Raw genomic sequence first — 25,987 nt, forward strand, 5'->3', positions numbered from 1 at the left:
AGCTCTACACGTGGCCTCACCCTGCTCTACAGGCAGAGGTGAGGTGGAGGAAATTACTTCCACCCCTCACCCTCATTTCCCCTACCTGGGGTCTAAGATTTTTAAAAACCTGGCACTGCCTGGCAAACTCTTCAAAGCCAGCACCTGATGCCTTCATGTACCAGTTGGAATTTCTCTTTTTTCCATAAGCAGAAGTAAATTCTCAGAAATAAGAAATGCCTCTCTCTCACCTGTGTCTTCCTCCTGACTCCAGTGCCCCAGAGCTGAGCTGTCATCGTGGGAGGTTCAAACCATGGCAAGTGATGGAAATGAAAAAGGCTGGGAAGAACTGGGCAGACTCCCTCACAGATGAGTAGTGTTGCATTTCACACTGACCCACGCCTGGCTTTTCTGGGAAAAGTCTGTGTTATAGAAATTCAATTCCAGTTTTTCCCCCACAGGCCTGTGGTGTTTGGTCTGGGGTTGTTTTTGTTTTTTTTTTTGATTTACTGAATTTTACACAAAAGTTCTTTCCTTGTTAAGACTCATGAGCTGTGCTTCAAAAGGCTGGAAATAAAGTTCAGCCATGCAAAACCATTCAGCTTGGAGTGATCTTGGACTGATTGGTTCATCCCCACTTTGATCTTCCAGATGCCCTCCCTGACATTACAGTTCCCTCTCCAGTGACGTGGTTTTGTGTCAGAGGGTCTTTCCTCTCCATGAGCTGTTCTGAGAGATCCAGGTCAACATCCTGTTGAATCTGGAGGAAGAGTCTTGAGAAACAGGGAGATGTGTTGCCAGAAAAGGAGTCTTGGCCAAAAGGATGGAGCTGCCAGACTGCCTGAACTCTCACTGAACCAAGGAGTGGCCTGGCCCTGTGGATCCCAGCAACCTCCAAATATTCCAAAATCTGAGTTTTTAACTGTCTTCATCACATTAATTTGATTTAATCCCCATTTCACTTTTTTGTTTAATATCTAGGGTTCTATAGTGGACATTGCAAGGGGTTAAGTCTAGATAGGCTTTTCCTCTATAAAGATTGGGTGTAGAAACTTTTAGCTTTACTTTCTTATCGTTTCTGGGGAATAAAATAATTTCATGTGCCATATTTTCCTTTTCCTTCTTTCCCTTTTTAAGGACATGTTGTAACCAGTGGTGCACAAATGACTCCTTGCTTAGATAAGACATTATGTTTTTATCCTTGGACTGTGCCCCAGGCTCCCAGTAATGCCAGCATCAGCTAAGTTGGGATCTGATTACTCGTTCTTGCCTCTTACTCAATGTCAGCCTTGATTATTATGACTATTAATCTGCCTTTTTTTTTTTTTTTTTTAACTGAGCTGTGGGCACAATCCTGCTTGATTGTCAGCACTCTGCTCTTATTACAGCAAAGGTTTTTTACATTTCTATAATTCTAGGTGGTTTTGGGGATTTTTTGCTTGTTTTTTATGGATTTCTCACCACTAAAATAGACATTTTGGTACTTACCAAGCTTTTGGGCAGCTGTGGCTCAGAGAGGAGAAATCTGGGCCCTGAACTTGTTGGCTTTAGAGATCTCTCAATGTTCTCCATCCCTCAGTGAGGGATGAGGATAATTTCCAAGGAAAGTTGTGGGATGAGGACGTGCCTGGGCGATTTTCATTCTGGGAATGACAAAAGGTTATAGAGCAAATTTCATATTTCAAGAGGAGATTTCAGCACCACATCCACCACAGTGATAATCAGGACTGACTTGTGGAAGATGGTGTTGAGGGACAGAACGTGACATTGTTTTCCAAACAGATGTCAGAGCCCTGCTCCAAACAGCACAAAAGATGGACAAAACCTTGCTGAGGTTTGAGCAGTTTCTTCTTTTCCCTCTGCCTGCTCTCTTACATAATTTTCCGAGTCACAACTGCGATTCAGCCAGGACCTACTCAAGGCTGGGGCTGAGTTTTTACAATATCAGAAGAAAATCAAGAAATCAAACTCACTCAGAGGTGGGTTCACATCTCCTGAGCTCCTGTCACAGTGAAGGGACACTGGCCCAGCCAAGAGCCAGGAATCTCGAGCTGGTTCCTCATTCCCTTTCCATGATCCAACCTGACAGAGCACTCAGAGAGATGGGAAGAGCACTCAAATCCTTGCCAGACTGTGGCCACAGAAAGGATGGACTTGAGTAGGGATTTGTGAGGCTGACCCATAATTTCTGCTTGCCAGGGTGCTTTTTTTTGGGTGCTCAGCCATCAACTCACCTGTACAGACATTTTGGGTGGGTAACCAGAGGCAAAACTGGCTGATGTAACTCAATCTTCCCAGTTTGGAAATGGATGTCAATCCTCCTCCATATGGACATAATCCTCTTTCCAATGTGTTTTCCATTTATTCCTGTTTTGACTCTGAGGCTGGATATAGCTGGAGGGTGCAGGGGAAAGGAGAGAAAGGAGAAAGAACCAGAGTTAAATTTAATAAAAATAATATGAGCATTCAAATTTGGAGCTCTGGGAGTGAATCAATGTGGATTCTCCTAAGTGGAGGCACAGGGCAGGATCTGAAGAACACATGGTCCCAATAAGACAACACACTTATTCCTAGAAATAAAATTCAGGTGTTTTTGGCAAAGCTTGTTAGACAAGATGAAGTGCAGCAAAGATAAGGACACTGATTGATTAAGAGAGAACACAAAGTACTGTGGGCAGGGCATCAGAAATAACATTTCTTTGGCAAGGTAAGGGCTGGGGGAAGATGTTTGCAAGCCATGGAAGCTGCACATCCATCTCTGGAGAATGATTTTAATGGAAAGTAACTCTCTGCTGCATATGGGAAAAGGTGTCTGAGAGTCTAAAACTTAATGAAGGACTTGTTGCTATGCAAAATGGTGAGGCAGAAGTTACTAAAATTATTTTTATTCACAGAAAGCCATTTAAAATCCCCTACCACTGTTTTGAAATTTTCTCTGACTGAAATGCAGCGATAATTCTATTTTTGTGAACTTGCAGGGTTCAGGAAAAGGATTTTTATGCAGTGAGCATAAATCCATCAGTGATCAGGTAGTTCTTAGAAACAACAATAGTTATAATATTACCAACCTGGACAGGTGGTGTCTGGATAAAAACAATAATTTGAAGACAGAAGGCAGCAAGGTCCTTTTCTAGGTATAATGTATAATTAGAAACAGTGTGCTTCTGACATTATAAGCAGTGTGAAATCATATCCTTAACATGTAATTACCATAGCAGACATTTCAAAGTTATCTAGACCACATGTTATTAAATCAGCTCCCTCCTTTCCTGGGTGCAGTTTGATATTTGTGATACCTTTTGCTGTGTAGTGTTTCTTTACATTTTCAAGTATTTCTTATTACAATGAACATTATATTTCTACATGCTGTGTCTTCCACTGTGGGGGTCTCCTTGTTCTTCCAGATATTATCATCTCCAGATCACAGATTTTATCTTTGTAGTGATTATTCATAAATATAAATAATTTAAGAAATTTCTCAAGTCCAATAATGGACAGTGACCTGATGGACATGGGAGACCATCACCCATCATGCAGGAGGATGGAGAGGAGAAAAAACAAAAAAAGAAAATAAATCAAGACCTTCACCTCCTTTCTCTCCAGACAAACTTATTTTGCTTTACTGTTGCCAAACACATTCATTTATCATTTACTCATTTTGCTTTAGAACAATGAGGTTTGCTCTTCCATAACAACCCTTTGGAGTAAATAGAAACTTAAACAAGCTCCAGTCACTACGCTGGAAAAAATTATTTTACAACAATTTAGACAAACAAGCAAACAAAAAAAAAAAAAAACCATCACAACAACAAAAGATCAAACCCAAACCAAATTTAAAAACCCTTAAAAAACTCTTTCCACCAGGTTGCAATGATGGATTCTGGTGTTTACACACTGTCAAGTACAAATCACCCAGACCCCACTGCCAGCAGTGACTTCAGGTTGATAATTCATGAAATTCCCATTTATTTCACCGAATGTTCAGCACAGATGAAACCTGACTTGGATTTGGGGAATAACTCTAAGATGTTTTACATTTTTCTGATGACCAAAGGTCAGGCTGATGACTTGTTCTTTCTGAGTTCACTTAACTTTTGTTCTTGGCTGCAGAGCACTTGGCCAAGGCCGGAATTTCGGAAGCACAAAGTTTCCTTTTGATTTCCAAATGTGAAGCAGCCTGAATTTCAGCTCTGTTGAGAAATGGGAGCTCTCCCTGGGAATAATAACTGGATTTGCAAAGATGTAGCCACAGGTCACTGGTGATTTAGAAATAAATCCCATTTTTTTTTTTGGACACCTGAGTGAAATCTGATTAAAAACTCATTTTCCCTATGTGGGGTCCAAGATTTTTAAAAACCTGTCCCTGCCTGGCAAACACTTCATAGACAACACCTCATGTCTTCATGCACCAATTGGAATTTCTCTTCTTTGTTTTCCATAAGCAGAAGTAAATTCTCAGAAATAAGAAATGCCTGTAATATTTTTGAAAAAAAAAAAAATTTTCCTCATATTAACAAATATTTCCATCAGTGGGTATTCCTTGAGGATATTTCAGAGGACTTCTTGTCTCTTTTCCTTTCTGGAAAAAGATCAGCTGATCAACACTTGAAATAATTACAGAAAAACAGGAACAATCTTCATTTAATACTTTTTCTTGGAAAAAAAAAAGTAGGTTTCATTTGCAACCAAACTTTGAAGTTCACTGAAGGCAAGGCAATTAAAATATTTAAAAATGAACAAAATTAAAAGTAATATAATGAAAGATACAAAACATTTTGGTTCTTACGTTTGTTTGCAAATTTTAGGCATGGTACCAGTTTCTGAAACAATTTTGGGGCCCTTGGAAACTAAAATTAAAGTTATCTCCCAGGCAAAAAACTGACAAATTTGTGGGAATGTCACTTAGTGTCTGAAAATTTAAGAGTTTCAATAGAGATGATATCTGGTACAATCAACTTGTGAAAACATCAATTTTTTTTTGTGAAACTCCACCTCACTCACCAAATTAAGATGGGACATCAATGAATTAATATTGTTTTTCACAGGTGTAGCAGTGTTTCACTCTAAGACAGGGAAATGTTCTTTTCTCAGTTATTTCTTATAAAGATAGCAAGATTTTCCTAGGCTGGGTTTACATGGGAAAATCTAAACTCCAATAATTGCAAGAGTTTGGGCTGAGTTTTGCTCCATGTTAGAACAATCCATCCCTAATTCCTCCAAACTGTTGATATATCCAACACTGAATAGAAACAGAAAACAGAGCTTTGGAATACGCTGACCAGAGAACCAAAACATGGGGAAGAAACCATAAAAGAACCAAATTTCCATTTTTCCCCTCATCAGCCCTTGGGATGGGATGTTCCCACATGTTCTTGCAGGTTTTGTCAATCAAAGAACTAAGAGATGGCATCAGAGCCCCTTTCCAGGTCACCATCACTCAATTCTCCTCATTTTCACCATCCCAAGGTAAAATAGATTGGAAAAATCAGTATCTCTGCAACCCCTGAAGGAAAATTGGCAAATCATAGAATTATTAAGATTGGGAAGGACCTCCAAAACCATTGAGTCCATCCAGGTCCATCCAGCACTACCAAGTATTCCACGTCCCCAGGTGCCACATCCACATGGATTTTAAATCTCTGCAGGCATGGTGACTTCACCACTGCCCTGGGCAGCCAGTCCCAACACTTGATAACCCTTTCCATGAAGAAATTTTTCCTACTCTCCAATCTCAGCCTCCCCTGGCTCAGCTCAAGGCTGTTTCCTCTCCAGAGGGTGATTCATCCCAAACTCACACAGGTGTCCAAGAGACCTCAGAGGAACTGCCCAGAGCTCATGAGGAGCTTAGGTGACTTCCACTCAACCTGCAAATTTTATGGAAGGTGAAATCACAGAAAATAAACTCCCCCTGCCAAGAATGAGAGTGACACACGGAGCCATCAGGAGTTAGGTTGGATTCCTCCACCACGAGTGACATCAGCCCCTGACTGCAGCAAATAAATAAACAGCAAAGAGCAAATAGCAAATAAATAAGAAATAGAAAATAAATAAGAAATAGCAAATAAATAGGAAATATCCCAGCCTGAGACAGGGCTGGCAGCAGGAGAGGAGAGGGGAGCCAGGCAGAGCATTACCTCAGCAGGGTAATGAGCAGGCATGGGACTCATCTGGAGCACTCCACTGCCTCTGGGCAAGTTTTTGGCTTTTCCTGCTGCAAACACTGTTTGGTCAGGAGTAACCAGCCTTGGGCAGAGTGTTTGCTGTGACTCCCAGGTCCCCTGTGAGCAGCATTCCTGCCACCTCCAGCTGTTTCAGTCATGGTGTTGACACTCCTCAGACCTGTCATTAGCCCAGCTGAGGAGAGAACAGAAATGCTGTTCAACGTGGGAGCTCAGGAGTGCAAATCCTTGCCTTGCACTGAAAACATGATGAGAGTTTTATGTTGCTGCCTTCTATTTTAGGGAATGCCTTTGTTAGGTTACCAGCCCTTTCCTAGCACATAAAGCACCGTTTTTAAGGGGTTCTTCTATCACAGATATACTCATTTTTTCAAAACTGCAATTTCCCACTTCCCAAAAATTAACTTAGTTTGGGTTTTGACTTGTATCTTACAAATTCCTAGCAATGGGTTTAAAAGAATTTATCTTACCCCTCTTTTTTCTGTTGTAATTTAAGATTTCTGTGGTAGAGTCTGGATCCAGTTTTCTCTCAATGAGGACTCAAATGCCACCAAAATTCATCTTTTCCAGTTGTATGATGCTTTTCTAAGCCATTCTCCTCAGTGTCTTCACACTGTAGTTTTGTTTTATGAGATAAACCAGCAGATTGTATCTCAGAGAATCTTCAGGATGGGTTGACCTTTGACTGTGATCAAAAGAATTGTCAGCAATAAACTGAACAGCATTCCTTCCAGGGAAATGATTCAGCATTTTTTGGGGTAGTTTTGATTTCTGTTTCTGTCCCCCAGATTTTTTACCTTTGCCATTCTTCAGACAAGTTAATAATTCAGGACAAACATGGAATTCCTCCAAAATACTTCTTTCAGTGATGCCTTCTAAGTAAATTAATTGCAAATACAAAAATTTCAGAGAGAAGACAGCCCACTTTTTTAAAGCCAAAATAAAACCCAATGGGTAAGTCCATTTTATCTGCAACAATCCATCAATGTTTGCAAATCTGACTTTGCAGATCATTCATACACACAAACATTTTGCATTTTGCTGGAGTTCAGCATCAGGGTAAAAGGGAGAAGTCTTCAACCAACATATTGAATGCTCTGGAGAAAAACTTCCTTTTCTGCAGGGGTTTGGAAAGCTGAAACAGGCACAAACCTAAATAAATATTGATTTTTTTTTCTTGTTGTTGCTGTTTTTAATGATGGATTATCTAAAGTATTTATTGTGTTGAAATTGATGGGGCTTTGGAGTAAACATCTATGAGTTATAATAGCACCAAAGGGGCAAAGTCAAGAAGAAAAATGAGAAAAACTGTCAGAAAATATCACAGAATTATAGAATATCCTGAGCTGGAAGGGTCAAGAAGCATTGAGTTCAACTCCATCAGGTCCCACAGCTTGTTCTAGAGAAGTGAGGCACAGGACCAATCCCCATTTTATCTCTTTTTAAAACAAGAGGTGAGAAACCCCAGCAATTCTGGGTCTCACTGTGTGTCTCTGCTCTCCAGATCTGCCCCCACCAAAAACACCCATCTCAGCAGGACATGGAGAGAGAAAAAATGAGACTCACCAGCAAATCTTGAACCCAGCACTGCTGTTGAGCATCTTCTGATGTGATTCCTGCAGAAAGCTCTGAGGGACACGGATGTGAATGTGGGGAAGAGATGCTGCTGATGGTTGGAACTGCAAAAATTTAGGTTTAATGGGATATTAGGAAAAAATTCTTGGTTATGAGGGTGGGCAGGCCCTGGCACAGGGTGCCCAGAGCAGCTGTGGATCCCTGGAATGTCCAAGGTCAGGCTGGACAGGGCTTGGAGCAACCTGGGACAGTGGAAAGTGTCCCTGCCCATGGCCAGGGAGGGAATGGGATGATCCTTAAAATCCCTTCCAACCCAAACCATCCTTCATAATCCAAAATGACAAATTTTTAAAGTATTTGGGGCAAATTCAGACAGTTTTTCCTTTCTAAAAGATTCTCCCCCCTCCCAAAAAAAAAAGAAATGCAGCAAGCAGACATACTGATGTGTGGAAAGATGCTTTTCATGACTTCAAAAATGGATATTAGGGGGAAAATATAGCTGGATGTTTCCAATAATTTCTTCAATTTGAACACTTCAGTCTCTTCCAGACTGTCTTACTCATAATTGCTGCTCTCTTAGTGGGCAGAGTAAAAGCAAGTGACTGTTTGCCAAGTGACAAACACACATCTCCAAACCCCTGAGTCTCACAGATATTTTTCAGGAAGCTGGAACCCCCTGATAAATCCTTGCAGACCACTGAGATGAATAATATTTGTGGATGCATTTTTGAGGCTGCATTTGTGGATGCATTTTTGGAGAGGTATTTGTGGCTGTGGGCTTTGCCACTCACATGGAAAAGTCTGCTTTCTCTATATCCATCCTATAGGCTGTATTTTGCACATCTGCCTTTAATTAGGAGCATTTCATATCTTCAGGAATATGTGACATCAAATGAATCATTTAGAAATTGGAGTTAACCAGAAAATTATACACTCCTCTGTTTTTTTCATTCGTGAATTGACAGTGTCAAAATTCCCTCAGGGCAGAGTTTTTTTTAGCAAATCTGGTGGACCCAAATGTATGGTAAATGTCAGAGGCTCAGGGAGAGATCAGAGCTGCATTTTTACACCTATTATATTTATAGATAAAATATATCTATTGACTACAGCTGTTTTCCCACTGACACATGGAATAACCTAATCTCTGTCCTCTGTTTGTTTGGGGTTTTTCCTCCAGATATTCAGGGAAGGAATGGGGAAAACAGCCTTAAATCCTGGAGGAGCTCTGCAAGCCAAGCTTCCTTTCTGATTTCAGTGATGTTTAGAGCCTTGCATGGGGTTTTTATTCCTTGGTCCCTTGCTGAAACAGGTCACTGTGGCCTCCCCTGTTAAAAGCTGCCTGCCAATTACATTTTGCTCCAGGCCAGAATTCTGCATAAAAACACCAGTGAATTATTAGCAGAGGGAAAAGGCTCTTTGTGCTCTTATTTATACTTCAGCAGCACTTAGGGGATGGAGGCTGCCAGCCCAGGTGCTGCTCAGAAATGCTGCAGGAGCATCCCTGCTGATAATAACAGCAGACAAGAGAGAAGGGAAGAGGGAAACCAGAGCAGCTCAGCCCCACATGCACACCTTCCCCACCAAATGAAGCCACTGCATTGGGAGAATCACCCAAATCTGATCTCTCAAAATGGAGTTTAATCAGCTAATTGTTTTAATTGAAAGAGGAGCTGAACTGATTTCACCATGGGAATGAGAAAGAATGGAACAATTGCTGAAAATTATTTAGCAACATCTCATGAGCCAGTGGAGTCTCCATGAACTCAGAGAAAAACACCATCACTGAGGACTGGAACAATTTCATTTTTGGCCTGAATTTCACTGATGGGTGTACAAGGTATATATAAAACAAATTACCTGTCACTCTGGAGCTCTGTTTTCCCAATTTTATACAACAGCTCATCTCATCTTTCTCCTGGACATCTCCAGCCTTGCTGCTTTCTTCCAGTTAGGAGTTTCTAGCTGGCTTTGGCCCCCAGGAATAACAACCAGCCTGGCAGGCACAAGCAATTTACACTCCACACTTGCAATATTCTCTTTATGCACAGGTTTTGGCCCATTTTTCTCTCTAGAAGATTATGCAATGCTAATTACATTCTTTTTTTTTTCCCAGCAGAGTTGATACAAACACATCCAAAGGCACATTTCCCTAAGCAATAGCCTGCTTTAATAAATTCTGGTTGCACTGGAAATATTTGTATTTTAATCTGCAAAACAGAGATTAGGCAAAAGTTTCTCTTATTGCTTAAGCATTTCGAGCCAAGAAACAATTCCATTGTATTTTAAATTAAATATGTGATTTTCATGTCATTCTAAAGGAGGGTGGATACATTTCTTTCCCAAATATACGTTCCAGTTGTATATTCATGAGTTTAGAAGAAGATATTAAGAAAATAATCAACATTTGCTGTGTGCACAGCAGGTGGCACACCAATGCATTGCTAAACCCCACACTGCTGACCAAGTGTATCAAATATTTCTGCAGAAATTTAATCTAATCCTTGCTTGAGAAATAAATCCCAGACAAGAGCAATAAGGATAAGGGGCTTTCAGAGGAAACAGTACATGCTTAGGCAAGATGTATAAATTAACTAATGAAATCCACACCTCCAGAAATTATTTTTCATTGTTCTCTTAGCAGGCAGATCCATAAACATTGTGATCATCTATAGACAATCAGATTTAGCTACTGGATAACTTATCCCAGTAAGAAATTACCAAAATTTAAGGGGGAAATCCCTTTTTTTACTTCTGTACTTTTCGATTGCAGCAGCAGCATTGAAAGCAGCTCACCTAAAGCTATTCTGGATTCACCATCAATCTAAACAGAATCTTTCCCAATTAAACCACCCAGAGCAGACATAAATCCAGCATTTTGCTTCACTTGCTCCCAATTTTCAGCAGCACAAGGACACTCAGCATCAGCCATGGCAAGCACAGGAACATTTCCAGGTGCAAACAGAGTTTTCCCAAAACATGGGGCACCAGATACCAGTTTGGGCTTGGCTAATTGAACAAAACCCACTTTAAAAACCTTGCTGAGATGCTCAGCTTTCCTCTTACTCAAGATGGCAGCAGAGGTACTGAGTCACTGAGCAGAGCTGCTCCTGGGCTCCTTCCGTGCACCTCTGACAGTCCCTGGGATGGAGCAGAACCCAACAGAAAATCAAGCAAGGGGGGCAGGAGCCCATCCCAGATGTTCCTCACCGTGTCCTGCTGCTCCTGGCCATCTCCCCTGCTTTCCACACAGGAACTCATGATGTTTGCACAGCCCTGCTGCAGAGATGACTTGTCTCCAGGTTGCAGCATCAGAGAGACAAAGCAGAGGAGTATCCTGGAAAAGGAGGAATGGCTGATGTGAAACAGATGTTTTCCCTTAATTGCTTATTGCAGAAGGCAGCCCAGTAACTAATCCACCTGCTGTGTTCCCACAGGGATAATTGCTCACCCCGTGCTCCCAGCCAGCTGAATTTATGTTTTCCACGCCTCATTATATCCATCTCTGCCCAACAACATGCCCCAAAGTGCTGCACAAGTGCCACACTCCTACACATGCCCATCTCCTTCTTGCCCAGAGCAGCTGTGGCTGCCCCTGGATCCCTGGAAATGTCCCAGGCCAGGCTGGATGGGGCTTGGAGCATCCTGGGATAGGGGAAGGTGGGTTGGAACAGAGGATTTTTAAGGTTCCTTCCAACCCAAACCATTCTATGATTCTGCAGCTCTAGGTACTCTAATTAGCTCTAGTTAGGAGGAGAGAATTTTCAGTGGTGCTTAGATACAGAGATTCACATGGCAAGTCAGGTTTTCCAGAGAATCTGGAGATGTTAATTAAAAATAACAGTATGGTACATGTGAGAGGAGAGCTTACCAATCACAGCAGTAAATCATGTCTGAATCTCTGTTTCTTCTAACACCCCTTTTGCCATAAGAACTGATCAGAAACACACAGTGAAGCCCTCTGAAAATCCAGGTGATGTTAGTGCTGATTTTTAATCTGCTCATACATTGCTGTTCTAACTCACATTCAGCACAGAGCAAGGGTTAATGTTTACCCATCATTTTCCCCAAATATCTCAAGACTTCTCAGCAAGCCCTTGGTAGTGAGTTGTGATCATGGTTAACATGCAATTAACAGTTATAAAAAGTTAATTGAATGAAGAAAACCAGAAGTTTTGATGGATCTCTGCTTCTCACCTAAGCTTTGGAAGCAGGCACATGCCTCCAATGCTCCAACAGTGGGACAGATCCTTCCTCCCTGCCAGAAGAATTTGTCTTTGATGGAGTGGCTGGTGCACAAGTGATGGAGGCGAAAAATTGTCACTGCCTGGACTTGATAGGGCTGGAAACAGAATGTGACCTGAGCTCCAAGCTGGGTTCTGCTCCTCATTAGCACAGCCTTCATCTTCCCTTCTTTTCCAGGGAGCTGCTTATTTCTGAGCCTCAGGCAAGAGCCAGCACCAGCTGGAGATAATTTAGTCCTACTTCACTAATGTTGATGTCTCTGGATTTAATATTGGCTTTTCTGGAACCCTGCTAGGGCTCCTTGGCTTGGCAAGGTGGATCAGGTAGTTACCCTGAGCATAATATTTTGTTAACCAAGCAGGAGCAGATCTATTTCAAATACAAAACAGGAATCTGCTCATCCAGGACTAACAAAGCTCCCCAAACTCTTCCCCTGCTGGATGCTCAGCAGCCCTCAACTCTGGGGAAACATCTTCAAAAGCCTTTCAGGCTTAACTAATGCCTGCTGGAGCAGCAATCAAAACCCAAATGAAGTCCTCAGAGGGAAAATCCAGTGGCTGACGAGATTGATGGGGATGGAAGTGGATGTGCAGAGAGCAGGGGGAACACTGATTTTTGTTCAGGGTGGTCACCAAAGCATTGAGCTTTGTCAGGGTTGTCACCAAGGGCTTTGAGCTTTGTCAGGGTGGTCACCAAGGGCTTTGCTCCTGGGAATACCTGATCCAAGGGACCTGAGCAATGGCCTCAGGAAAAGCTGGGAGGGAGCCCAGACAGAGCCAGTTTTGAGAAGAACAGACAATAAAAAGCTGAGGCACACCACAACAGAATCTGCTCACACCCTTGTGCCTGGGGACAGGCACAGAGCCTGAGCTGGAATCCCTGGCAGAGCAGAAATCCAGAGGGACATTCACAAACTGCCCCTTGCCAGACTGGCCATGGAATGTTTTCCTGCCCTGCTGCTCCTGAGCTCTGTCCAGGGCTGTTCCCAGCCTGTGTTTCTCTGTGCAGGATGATTTGGGACAGAGGGACACCAGAGCTGGAAAGGAGATCCCAAATGTGTCCCATCAGTGCTGTAAAACCCATGGGTGCTATCCCAGAGCAGGACAAAGGAAGGGCACAGAGACACTGAAGAAACCAAGTTTACAGCAACTTCAATTTACCACCCTCCCCTCAGTCACATCCAGCAAAGCCAAATTTAAAATATATTTCACTTTAATTCAAACAGTTCAGTTTGATGCCTGCCTTTCACACAGGTACAGTGGGAAATGTTGGTGTGATATAAAGTTTTTCCTTCAAGCCTCTCAGAATCTCCTCTGTTTTATCAGTGGCTGCTGTTCCATCCAGTTATTTATTCAGGTAACTGCAGTCCCATTACTTGCCAGTGGCATGGAAAAGCCCTGGAATTAACCCAGCAGTTTTGTTGTCTGCAGTAATTGTAGTCTGCCTCCTCTTTCATGAACAGAAAAATTTGCTCCAATACTCAAGATAAAACAAATAAATCCAATATAAAAGCCCATCTAATTGAATTAAATCAAAGTAGCCTCTTAGACTGCTCGTTCTGTGAATCACATTATCTTCATGTTTACTGACTCTTTGACAGGAGTCTAAATGATCCCAAATTTTATCAGAATAAATCAACTAAACATTAAAAAAAAATCCCTTTTAAAAAGGACAGATGTTCTTAGCAGTCATCTGGAACAGATTATTCCTCTCCAAGTAGCATTGTTGATACTGAAAGTGTTGTAACAATATCCTTTTCTAATGTGGTTCTGCTCTGGCTCCATCCATAATAAAACCAGTCCATGCCAAAGAACCCACTTAGCATGACAAGCTCCCCAAAACCTGGATTATTTGTGTAAAACTCTGATTTGACATTACAAGCTCCATGATCTGATGAAATTTATTTTAATATTTTTAAAGGAGACCGAGGAATGAGCATCACCTAATCTGGGGAAATGTTTTTGCTGAACCATACACCCTCCAAGTCCTTGTAAATCCTAAATACCACTAAAGAGAGATGGAGACTGGAAATCAAAACAGTTTCCTCTGTTCCCAGCCTTGTAAAGCCTAAAATAGCTGCACCTTTTTTATTTTCTTGAGTTTAAATGGCCAGTATGGCTGCATTCAAAGGTTACAACAGATAAAGCAGGATATGTATTAGTCTCATAAATAAATGTCAATCAGAGAACACCACCTTTACACCAAGATACTCAGACAAATCCAATAATATTGGGGGTTCTAAAGGAGGCAACTGAAACAAAACTCCCCAGCAGAAAACTGAACACTCACCAGTTTTCAGCTCTGATAGACACAAGAGTGCTGTCCCAGGATCCCAAATAAAGACATTTCTACCACATTCATGGTGCTCAGTGATGGGAAGTTGCCTTCTCTTCCTGAAAACCATCTCCACTTCTGCCACCTTACAGATATTTGTGCCTCATTGCCCAGCACTCTTCTGTCTCAAGCCATAAAGAAACGATCAGGGGCAGAGAGATGAGGATGGCAATTCCCTAGGAAAATGGTATTTAAAATTATAGAATTTTAAATTGATTTTCACACTATTTTTTTTCCTTTTCCCATTGCTCACTCACTGATGTATGATCTGTTCTACTCATGCCACCTCAGTTTCTCTAGATGCACACTGTCATGTTTACACCAAAAAAAATAGTTATTCTTTGTAAAAGCTCCTCAGAACTTTGTGGGGAAAAACAAGTAAAACAACATCATAACAGAGCCTGTTAGATGCTGGACATTACCAGTTCCAGCTGTTCTATCAGCCAAACACTTCCAAACCATTTAGCCCAGAGCAGCAAATCTCAATGAACACTGATCAAAAAAAAAAAAAAAAAGAAAATAAAAAAAAAAGAAGGAATGAGAAGAGTCAGAGCCACTTCAGAACTCCTTTGAAGTCCTAGTGCTCTCCATCATGCTGTTCCCTGAGGTCAGTGGGGTGTTCTCAGCCCAAATGCATCCCCTGACAGAGCTGAGGAGCCCTGGCTGCTGCCCTGCATTGTTGCTGCCTGCACAGAGATGCACCAGAAGCCACAAAACCAGCCAGGGGGATTTGTCCCTGTGCTTGTTGGCAGCTGCTGGCACAAAACACAGCTTGGAGTCACAACAGGGCCTGGGGTCCCCTCCCTGCAGCCCTGCCACCACGGAGAGCCAGCTGGGAGCTTTTCTTCTGGCTGCCTTTGTTGTCTGTGCTGTCTGATAGCAGAGGTCCTGCCAGCCTACAATTGGAAACAAGAGCTGTGCTTCTGTGCTCTGCCTGCCCAGAGATAGGGCAGCATTTGTGTAGCCAGCATGCCAAAAATGTCAAATGCAAGCTCAGAATAAATTACTCTTTTTTGGGGTGCTTCCTTCACTTGCCAATGGAAGGAAAGCAAAGAAAAATGACAAAGAGCCCTGCTCGTTTCCTTCAGACAACTGTGATTTATTACAAGGAGGATTCCAAAAACATTACTCCTATAAGGGAAGGTAACTCAATCTCCAGCAAAAATAAACAGCCATGTTTAAATAAACCCTCTGAGAAGTGCTACTGCCCTTTTCCCTGGAAGATGGGGGAGCATTTCTGTGCCCTGATATTGTTCTGCTGTGTGAGACACTGTCCCAGGGATCTCATCTGCTTTGGGTGGCCTGGTAAGTCATCAAAGGATAAAAGGCAGAGAACAAAGGGGAAAATAAAAGTATTATGAGCTGCAGCTGAAGTGGCTGACAGATGCTGGATTGTGGGAACTGCCTTCCATCCTTGGAGCAGAGGGTTCACCCTGCTCACTGCCCTGCTGGGGAAGGGGTGCCATGGCCAAGGGCCAGGAACCATCCCAGAGGCCACTGGTCAGTGGTTTAGGGACTTGCCCCAGTGAATTCAATAAATCACAGTGAATTCAATAAATCACAGTGAATTCAATAAATCACAGCGACACTTAGGTCACGCACCCTGCAAGGGCCCTCACAGGCTTCAGAGCTTTCAGCAGCACCAGCAAACCCAAGAACAACTTTCCCATGGCTCCTAGGGCAGGATCTGGCCCCTCTCACTGATCCTCTCCAGACCTTTTTCTCTCCCTAGTGGGAAAGGTGGGAAGGTCAAATATCACCTTCTTTCCTCCCCTCCTGCTTTGGCACCAGGATGGTAAATCACCAACCAAGAGAAGAGGGTTAACAGGAGTTTGGGGACAATGCAGAGCTTGAAGAGAAGGCTGGCCATGGGCATGGCTGCTGCAGAAATGGCATCCAGCTGCCCCTGGCTGCAGTCCTGCTTTGCTCCCCTCTCACACGCAGCACCCCAGGCTCTGAGCGCGTGATGTGCAGGGAGCCCCAGCAAAACTGCCCCAGAATAACCCCAGGGATTTACTGCCTCAACCCACAGTGATCCCAGGGCACTCCCTCTGCCTGCTCTGCTGCTGGCCTTGCTCTTTGATGGACTTCCTTATTCCAGAATGGCTCTTTAATTAACACAAGCCATTAGGAAAGCTCCCTGCTGTAATGTCAGTCCCGTTCTCTCTACTGGGATGAGACATAATTAATGACACAAGGCAAATTAGTCATACAGTTGCTTGGGTTTGTAGATCTCTTAGATGCTGTGAGCACATCACTCAGACTCAGGGTGGATTTTTTTTTATTGTGCTTTATGAAGTTTATCAGCAAGAGAAAGGTAATTAAACCAGCCTTTTCTACCACACTTTAAAACTAGTAGGATAAAGGGGAGAAAAATAGCAGGATTTGCCTTCATGAATTTCTGTGATGATGAAAAGGCTGGCAAGGATAATTTACTCATGAATTCATAGTGATCTGAGCTGCTGTGATCAGCTGAGAACAAGAGCTTGCCTGTAGCTTCAGGCAAACCAGGCAGGGTTAAATCCCTGAGGAGCCCAAGCAGGCAGTGCTGCCAAGGCTCCTTTTCAGCCTGTGGAGACAGCAAGACACCTTGGCACCAAAATAGCTGGCATGGCAATCAGGGAGCTGCTGGCCAAGAGAAAATGCCAAGGGAAGAAGTTTTCCTGCAGCCACAGCCCTGCATGGAACTGGGTGCTGGCTCCCAGTCTGTGTTATCCATCCACAGCTGGATAAATGCCCTGAGGCAGAGTTCTGAGCAGAGTCACAGCCCTCACCTACTCATCAGTGCTAGAGGAGTCACCTTTGAGGTGTGGGACACCCCCCTTATCCCTGGAACAGGAATTCCTCCTGTATCCTCACCCTGGTGCCAGCCCTTGTCTCTGTTGATGGCTCAGCTCTCAACAAATTCTCCAGACTGAGCTCCAGGACTGAAAACACTTTGGGAACACCCTCCCCTTGTAGCCAGAGGCTCTGGAGAGGACAGGACAAATGGAGGAATGCTCATGGAATGGAGAGATGGATATTTGTGTCTCTGCCCCCACCTCCCCTGATTAAAGATTAAAGTCTACATTTTGGGCTGAGCTAAACCACGATCAAGCAAAGTTTTCCATTTGGGATTTCAGCCCTAAGTGCTTAAACTGCCTGTTTGAGAGATCCAGCTCATCACCCCCAGCCCTGGGAGGCAGGAGGTGCCAGCTCTGCAGAGCTCCTGAGCCACACTGCACAAACACCCCTGCAGGAAAGCTCCTTTCCAAAGCAGCTGCCAGTGAAAACAAAACACTTCAACACTTCAAAGGACATACCTGTGTGTGCTGTTGTGATCTTCTTGTATAATTTTCCAGATTGATTAGAACGGTATTATCAATTTAAAAAAATATATCTTCAGAGTGGTCAGGAAAACCCCACCTGAGTTATGTTCTCTGGCCTCTCAGCCTGGGCTCCTTTGGTGTGAATTTGGTCAGAAATTCCAATACAGCTTCAAAGGAGACATTTGAAAGCACTCAGAAGCCAGAACCATAACCTGACTGATAGTATTTTAAGAAGCATTTTAACAACTCAACTGAAATACCTTTCAGAGACAGATACAACACTGAACTGCAGGGATTTTTTTTCCTCATATAGTTTTATTCCCCACCAAAAATTCAACACTTACACTTTTGATCCCTGTTCTTTCTGGCAGCTTTCACATTTCCATCATTTGGCAACACAGCAAGGATTCCTGATGTCCCCCTCCTCCCTCAAGAACACATGGCTGATGGAAATGTTTTGTTTGTAATATTTGGGCACACAACTAGTGGGGATCTCTTACCTGCTTTGTTGTCACTTCTTGTGCTTTGCTTGTTGCACTGATCTGATAAAATCAGAACAAAATGAAACAAAAATGAAACAGATTTATATCAGGGAGGACTTAATCTGGAAAGCAGAATCCTCTCCCCATAACCATTCCCTGCTTCTAAGGCTGTGGAAACACAACATGGAGCTCCTAAAAGGGAGAAGAAAACAGAGGAAAGAAAACACCAAATCTACCAGGTAACAGGGATTTTGCTGGTTTGGTTAGAACAGGGAGGTAATTGTAAAGGTCTGGTACCTCCTTCACAATTTTGGTTCAGAAAGTACCTCTCAGTCTGGGCCTTTTTGGGCAGATCACCACAGAAAAAGTGAATGGAAATGCACTGATTAAAAAGTGTGTATTTGCAACCCTAAGAGATATCAGCCAGCCATAAAAGAGCTGTAAATCAGTGTTTGATAGCTGGCCACAGCAGTAGCCAGTAGCAATCTGTGACACCCTCACGTGCCTGACCCGTGACATTTTTATGACTTTATCTGCAGCTTTCCTCGGAAGTGTTCAAGGCCAGGCTGGAGCAACCTCAGATAGAGGAAAGTGTCCCTGACCATGGCAGGGGGAGGACAAGATGAGGTTTAAGGTCCCTTGCAACCCAAACCATTCTGTGATTCCATTATATTCCCAGTATCTGGACACTGAGGGTATTTCTCTATAACCTCAGGAAATTGAGGCTGCCTGAATAAACCTGTACCAGCAGCCAGGTCCCACAGCATTGGGACAAAACAGAGGTGTGGAATTGGTGTGTGCTTCAATGTAAAAGCAAAGGCTTCACACCTGTGTTAAGGCTCAGGGTCTTCTCCCAAATTTCCTCACCCCTGTATTCCCATCTCCTCTAGGCCACTCTTCAGACCTGCCCCAGGATGGTTCTGCAGGTGATACAACCTTCTCTTACTATCCTATAAATACATTTAAAATTTCCATCTCCTCATCACTGCCACATTTCAAGTAAATTTAAGGGCACAGTTATTTTTTAGCTGTTTAAGAACATTTACTGAAGGAAATTTGGATTTCCCTGGCAGTTGAGTATGGGGTTTGAAGCTGTAAAATTTAATTAAACCACTTGAGGAGGGATAAAATAGGACTCATTGTTGTCCCCCAGCTAAAAGTAACTTGGCTGACATCACCTGGGCAGCAAAGAGAAAACCAGGGAGCTTCACACATCTTCCACACTTGGCTGGAGATTTTGGTGCAAGGAAAGACAAACTCCCCACTGACCTGGATGAGTCTGTGCCCTCTCCACATCAGGAACAAGGACATTAAAGTCTCTCAGACCTGTCTGACCTTGAGGATGATCCTTCCTGTTTAATTTGACTGCCCTAAAACTCGGGAGTAGAACTGCAATTTCAAACTGGTAATTACTTGGCAAGTAAATAAACTACAGCAGTGCTGGACCCTGAAAAGTTAAACTACCATGTGAGCTTTCATTAAGTGCTTTATTCATACTTGTTTTCCAGAGAAAGCCCCTGAATTTGAATTAAAACAGAAGAGTCAGCAGGAGGAGAAAGTGCAAGCTAAGTGCAAGATATTTCTTTTGCTTTCAGTTGCTGCATTAAGGACAAGGAGCCAAGAGGAAAATTTTAAATAAACACAAGGAAATACTAAGGTTTTGCTGTTTCATGACAATTGTTTTCAGATGGATAGACATAAAATAATCCCACATCAAACTAACTGTGTCTGACATGCCTGCCACCAGGTATGGTCCAAGAGAGCAGATATGGAGGAAGTGGTGAAAGGGAGGATAAATCATTTAGCCAAAACCCACTCCCAGTTCCTCCAGCCCATTCCAGTGAGGGTTGTTAACACCCACACCTCTCCATCCAGGGGTGTTTGTCAAGATTTTCTTTAAATATATGAAAGGTCACCACTGACAGCAGCATCCTGCTGTAAAACCTGTCCTCAAACACCTGTGGAACAAAGTGGTTTTCCAGCAAGATCAGAAGCTGGACTGGGCAGGAAGATGCTGCACATGGGACCTGCTGTGCTGGGGGTAAAACCTGAGTTAGGACAGGGAATTAAACTGCACTCAGATGGCACCAACAGAGACTGGCACTGCTGTGGCTCCTCTGGATGAAGGAACATCAGCATTGTCACAGATGCCATCAGGGCTTTGGGCACAGCTCATGGAATGGCAGCCCTGTGGTTATTCCATCTCTGGGAGGGACTGGTTTGACCAGCACTTGGGAATGGCAGCATCAAGCTAAACCTGTCTGAAATTAAAAATTGACCTGGAGGAGCTAATTCAGAAAGGGGTGTGAATTCCAGGACACTCAGACACTGAGCTCCATCCTGGAGAACAAACAAAAAGCAGGAATTTCTTGCCTTGCCTTTCCTGAAACCTGAACTGCTGTTAACCAGCCCTGCTGAACAACAAACCCACAATCCCGTCCCACACATATCTCTGCACCCAGCAGGAGGAAACCTGGGATTTTGTGATTTCTGCCTCCAGAGAGGTGCCCCCAAGCCACAGGACACACCACAATCCCTGTTCTCAAACACAGCCCTTAGAGGGGCAAAGGAAGACATTTCTCCAAGCCTTCTGTCTTCCAGGAATGAAAACACCAGACCAGATTTACTCACAAGTTTCTTCCAGGGATGGCAAAGAGAAGAGCTGGAAAGGCAGGAGCATTCCCAGCAGGTGAGATCACAAAACCAATGCCAATATTACCATAGCTTGCATTGGATATTTCCTCTTTGCAACAGAATTTAAGGCTGAAATCTGAGCTCTTGGGACTCTGATAACTTGAATGCCACAACAAAAACTCAGCTCTATACCTGCTCTTTATTTATTCATACATTAAATATTAAATATTAAATATCTGGCAATATGAAGGATGAAGCTAGATGAGCTGTAAAGTCCCTTATAACCTAAATCATTCTATTATTCTACGAAAAATTAAAATTTGAAGTTGCAAGCAAAATTCTGCCCATGCTCTGCAGGCCACCTTCCCTCTTCCAGGTGTAGAAAACCAAAAATCTCCATGAAAACCTTCCCTTGCCCTAACTATCCTTGGAGCCCATCTATTCCTTTTTCCTGGAATTTTCTTTGGAAGTTAAAGGAGCTTTTTGGAATGGCTCTTTTTTTTTTTTTTTTGCTGTGCTATGGACAAAACCAGTCCCCTGCCTCAGCAATCTCCTATTTATCCCTGTTATTCCAGTTCATCTGTGGGATGGCAGGAGATGGGATCAAGAGAACCACAGTGGGTGTGCAGGAAGAACGAGGTGACCTGCAGCTCTGCTCAGAGATGGGTGTTTATTGCTTTCCCAAAACAATAAAGCTGAGCTCAGTCCCTTTCATGCCAGCACTACTGAACCATTCTTATTTCCTGTATGTGGAGGTGGAAATGTCATGCTTCAGCCCTGATTTGCTGCCTCTTTATTATTTTTTTTTAATTATTTTGTGGTTTCCATGTGCTAAAAGTGCCTGGGAGAGCAGTGCCAGCAGTGAAGGTGTCACTGAGGAACCATTTTTATTGCCAGGATTTCTTCTGTCTCTGGGGCTGAGGCACCACAGCAGATTAACACTGCCCAGAGCAGCAGCAAAAACCCCTCAGAGCTCTTTAGGCTCTGTTAAAAGGGATTCGTGAACATTTATGGCCTGCATGGGGTTTTATCACAGCACACAAGTCTTGGGTTTCTCTCTTGGTGCAGAGCATCAAAACCCAAACCTGAATATTTCTGTTTGCTGCATCTCTCAGGAGCCAACATTGGAACAAATCATTCCCTTGCAGCTTCTTCCTGAGCAGAGCAGCAATTTAACCCCTTTATTAAAAGAAACAAACTGGGTTAATTTCCATTAGAGTCAGGGCTGATTAACCTCTGCTCTTCACAAGGGCATGGGGACAGCAGTGACATCCAGCAAGAGGCACCAAGGAAGATCCAGGCAGAAACCAGTGCTCAAGATAAATTCCAAAACCTCAGTTATTCCCCTGGAACACATGGGAATAGTTTAATGAATCTGGGAAATTCTGTGGAAAGGAGAGCTGGAGGGCAAAGGCTCTGAGCCAGTGTAAGAACTTGAGCAAGGGGGCATTATAATGACATTAATATTTATTATAATTACATCAGTAATTGTACTCAGGGAGATGATTTCTACTTCTTTTGTGTTGGATACAAAAGGTAGACTTCAGTTTATCTGCTTTCAATTACAAACATCTCTAAAATGACAAAACCTTCAAGGCACAATAGTTCTCCTATTTACAGATAATTTCCCTAGAGAATTATCCATATTTGTACCTTCAAAAAAGCAATTAAAGAGTTAAACATCATCTCACCTCTGACCAGCACACCTTTTCTCTAAAACCTCCTACAAATCAAATTTGGTGCTATGGAAATAAAGAATTGTCCCAGATCATGTCACTCTCTCTTAACCCAGGCCATGTTTAACAAAACAATTGTCAAAAAGATTTCAGATATCCTAAACAACTCACTGAGCTACTGAGATGAGAAAGAACAAATGACAAAAAGATGAGTGTGGCAGTATGATTCCATTAAAATGCCTGTTAAACTTGCAGTGGGGACAGCAAAAATAGGAAAAAAACCTCCCAAGAGCTCCAGAGCCCCTGCTGCCCTGATAAAATGGAAAATCATCCAATGCAGCAGAAAAATCTGAGACTGACATCCTTTCTTGCAAACTTGCAGCCTAATTAGAGAAGTTACAGGGAGATTAGACAGCTCTTCTTGACAGCAAACCCAGGAGCTGCTGAACTCCAAGCAGAAATTATTGCACTTTCAAAGTCATCATGTAATTTAAAACATCCGTTCAGATATGGAGGAGGAGAAAATCTTCCATAAGAAACAGATCAGGAACTTCCTTTCATTCCCTGCTTCTTAGAACTTTCAATGAAGAGAATTTCTTCTTTTTTTTCTTAATTTTAAAATATTGTATCATCTCAAAAGTTAGAGTATTTTATCCAGGAGCTTGATTTTCTACAAATAATTATTGCCAAAAAATAATGAGGGAAGAATTGTACCTAATTTCTGGCTCCTTTGATCCTTTCCTGGGATGATCTTGCAGAGTGGTTTACACGTTCCTCAGCATCTTCTCCTAGAAATAAAATTTAAAAAAAATAAATAATCTGCCTTTCAGGGTGTTTCTTTTTAAAACAAAACCAGAAATAACTCCACTTTTGCCAAAGCACTTCAGAATCATAAAGCTCCCTACAAACTGAGGTGAGAAATAAATAGGAGGGTGTTTATTGCAGGGTAAACATCAATCAAGTAACAGCTCTGGGGTTGCCAAAGTGCCACTGGTGATGGGCAAATCTTGGGACAAGAACAGCAGCAACCATCAGCTGAGGTGCAAAACCATGAGGGGTTATCTGGAGGATCCTGGAGCATTTTGAGGGACACCCAGGACACTTCAAAAAGTCTCAGTGCCATGGATGCATCCCCCAAAAAATTCTCAGTGCCATGGATGCATCCCCCAGCACTCCTCCAGCTGGGCCCCTGCCAGCACATAGCTGAAGTCTAACCAGTTAAACCACAAGGAATTGCTCTTGCTTCAATCAGGAAGATTTATATATTCCCTTTTTTTTTTTTTTTTCTTTATGGCTGTAATTGCTCAATAAAAGGCTTGCAATGACACAATATCTATGGGAAATAAAAACACTGTGCCTGTCCCTGGCAGGACTGAGGGACACTGAGCAGCCACCAGGGTTGGGAGGTTCCTGCATCTTCTCCCTGTCTCAAGTCTCTGCACATCTCCTTTTGGGTCCCCTCCTGTCACAAAGGGGACCCAGGTAATTCCTGGGGCTGAAATTCCCTATGGCAACAACCCAGCCCTTCCCAGGACCAGCAGGTTTAGGGGTGTGTGGATGGAATCCTTTCAGGAGCCAGAGATGAGCAAACCCCAAACTCATTTCTGATCAAAAAGTTTTAAATGACAGTCTCATTTTTGCAATATTAGCTCTTAGGGAAGGGGAGAGGGCCTCGCTATGGCCCCATTTGGAAGCCAGGCCAGAGACACTGGTTGTTTGCTGAGGCACATCCTCTTCCCATCCTATCCTATTTTCCCTAAAATAACTCAACCAAGCAGTAATTCATGGTTTATTGACTAAGCTATAGAAAATCTCAGGGGAATTGAGGAGATAAATGGCCTTTGGTTTTCCATAAATAGAGTGATGGAAACAGAGCCTTTATGTTGCCTCAGGCACTGCCAGGAAGGTTTGCAGCTCCTCTGCAAATCTGTAGGATTATATTGCTCTGTGCCTAAAAACATATTTACACTGGGAACAACAGGCTGGGTGGAAATGGCACTTTTTATACTGACAAACCACTGGAAAATGAAGTCCTTGACAGATTTTGCACCACACTGGAAAACAGAATTTAAGAAAACATAGAGGCACATGAATTGACATTAATAAAGGTGAAAATCCCTGGCTTTTTTGACAAATTCTTTCCAGAGCAGCTCCAGGTTGTGCCCACCCCCTGCAGCTCCAGTTTTCCCCATTTGCTCCCTGTGGAAATGTGGTGCTGATGTTGGATACAACCCACCTCTTCCCTGGGCATTTTTGTTTTTCTGGGTAATCTCATGTTGCTTTTGAGGCTATAGGAGAGTAGTGGAAAGGATAATAAACAGAGCTCCTCATGTAATGAAGAAGTAAAAGAGAGAGAGTATTATTTAAAGAAACACCACACTTATATAGGGTAGATCGTGCCAAACAGATTAGAAAAGACTCACTGGTCCAAGAAGGCAACACCTCTTTGAAAACATGCTTTCTGAAAAAAAACAAATCTCTCACAGGTGTTTAATCATTGTTATAATTCCTTGTCCTTGAGCTGGCTGAAAAACCCAGGGCTCCAAGGCTGTTTTTCCCTGGTTCCCAGCAGACAATCTCAGACTCTTCCAGCTGGGGAGGCTGTTGAAGCAAGGTTAATTCTACTAAGCACAGCTGCTCCTGGAGCTGCTCTGAAGATGGGATTGCTGTTGCATGAGCAACCCTTTGTGCCTGTTCCTACATCCTTCTTCCTTTTAAATCCACAGGATTACAGGCATAGAGGGTGGTGATTTCCCTGGAGGGGCAGCACAGCTCCTGTGTGTAATTTGGGGTGTGATCAGCACACCAGGGGGACAGTGCTCAGGCAGGGTTGGGTGCCCAGGATGTGTCACCAGCACAGCAGGTGAGCAAACACTCAGGTGACATCTGCCACACCCTGGGGTGGTGACACCATGGCAGGACCCTGGCAAACCCTCTGATGTCATCCTCCCCAGCAGCAGCAGCAGCAGCACTTCAAGGGATACAAGAGGAAGGAAATCACATCCTTCCAGCCCAGAAGCAAAAGCAGAGTTCCAGGAGCCAGAAGAGTTGCAGTTTGTTGGTTGTCAGCACTGATTCATGCACACAGCCTGGATGTACATCAAATCCTCTGCTGGAAAAGCAGGATTAGTCATTGTTTCCAGAAAAATACAGCTTGCAGCAGACACCACAATGTATCTCTTTTCTTCTGCAGTTACTCATGCAGTTATTACTTACAGTCTTCATTGGCTGATTTGAAAAATTCAAACAGAAATTAATTCTACTGCTCATTAATTCCTCTGCTCCTGGACAAAACCTACATAGACAAAGCAAAGGCTTTGTCTGGTCTGCCATGGCTGAGGGATGAGGGGTCTGCTCCTTCTTTATGGGGTTGTACATTATTCCCCAAGGAAAAGAGGTCAACATTTCCTCAGGAGAGAAAGAAAAACTTGGCATGAGGGCAGGAAACACTTTGGTTTTTCTTTCTCTCTGACATCCCTTTTCCTGAAAACATTTTCCCTCTTTCCTGGGCAGGGCAGGCAGAGTTTTACATCCAGATTTCAGCTGTAATCCCTTTTTTGAGAGAGCTGCTGCTGCCC

The 25,987-nt window shown here is 43.0% G+C and overlaps 1 protein-coding gene and 1 long non-coding RNA gene across 2 annotated transcripts in view; one reads left to right on the plus strand and one right to left on the minus strand.

Annotated features, from left to right (window-relative positions):
- COTL1 (coactosin like F-actin binding protein 1) overlaps window positions 1-25,987 on the plus strand; it is a 346,092-nt gene that overhangs the window by 163,523 nt on the left and 156,582 nt on the right. The window lies entirely within an intron of this gene.
- Window positions 296-24,723, minus strand: LOC306806907. Its single transcript, XR_013775602.1, has 7 exons — window positions 24,646-24,723; window positions 23,124-23,197; window positions 18,118-18,291; window positions 17,962-18,045; window positions 10,941-11,067; window positions 2,214-2,373; window positions 296-739 (listed from the first exon to the last, which is right to left on the minus strand). It is a non-coding gene; the product is annotated as an uncharacterized lncRNA (long non-coding RNA).

The sequence above is a fragment of the Erithacus rubecula genome (assembly GCF_903797595.1).
Source record: "Erithacus rubecula genome assembly, chromosome: 12".
NCBI lineage: Eukaryota > Metazoa > Chordata > Aves > Passeriformes > Muscicapidae > Erithacus > Erithacus rubecula.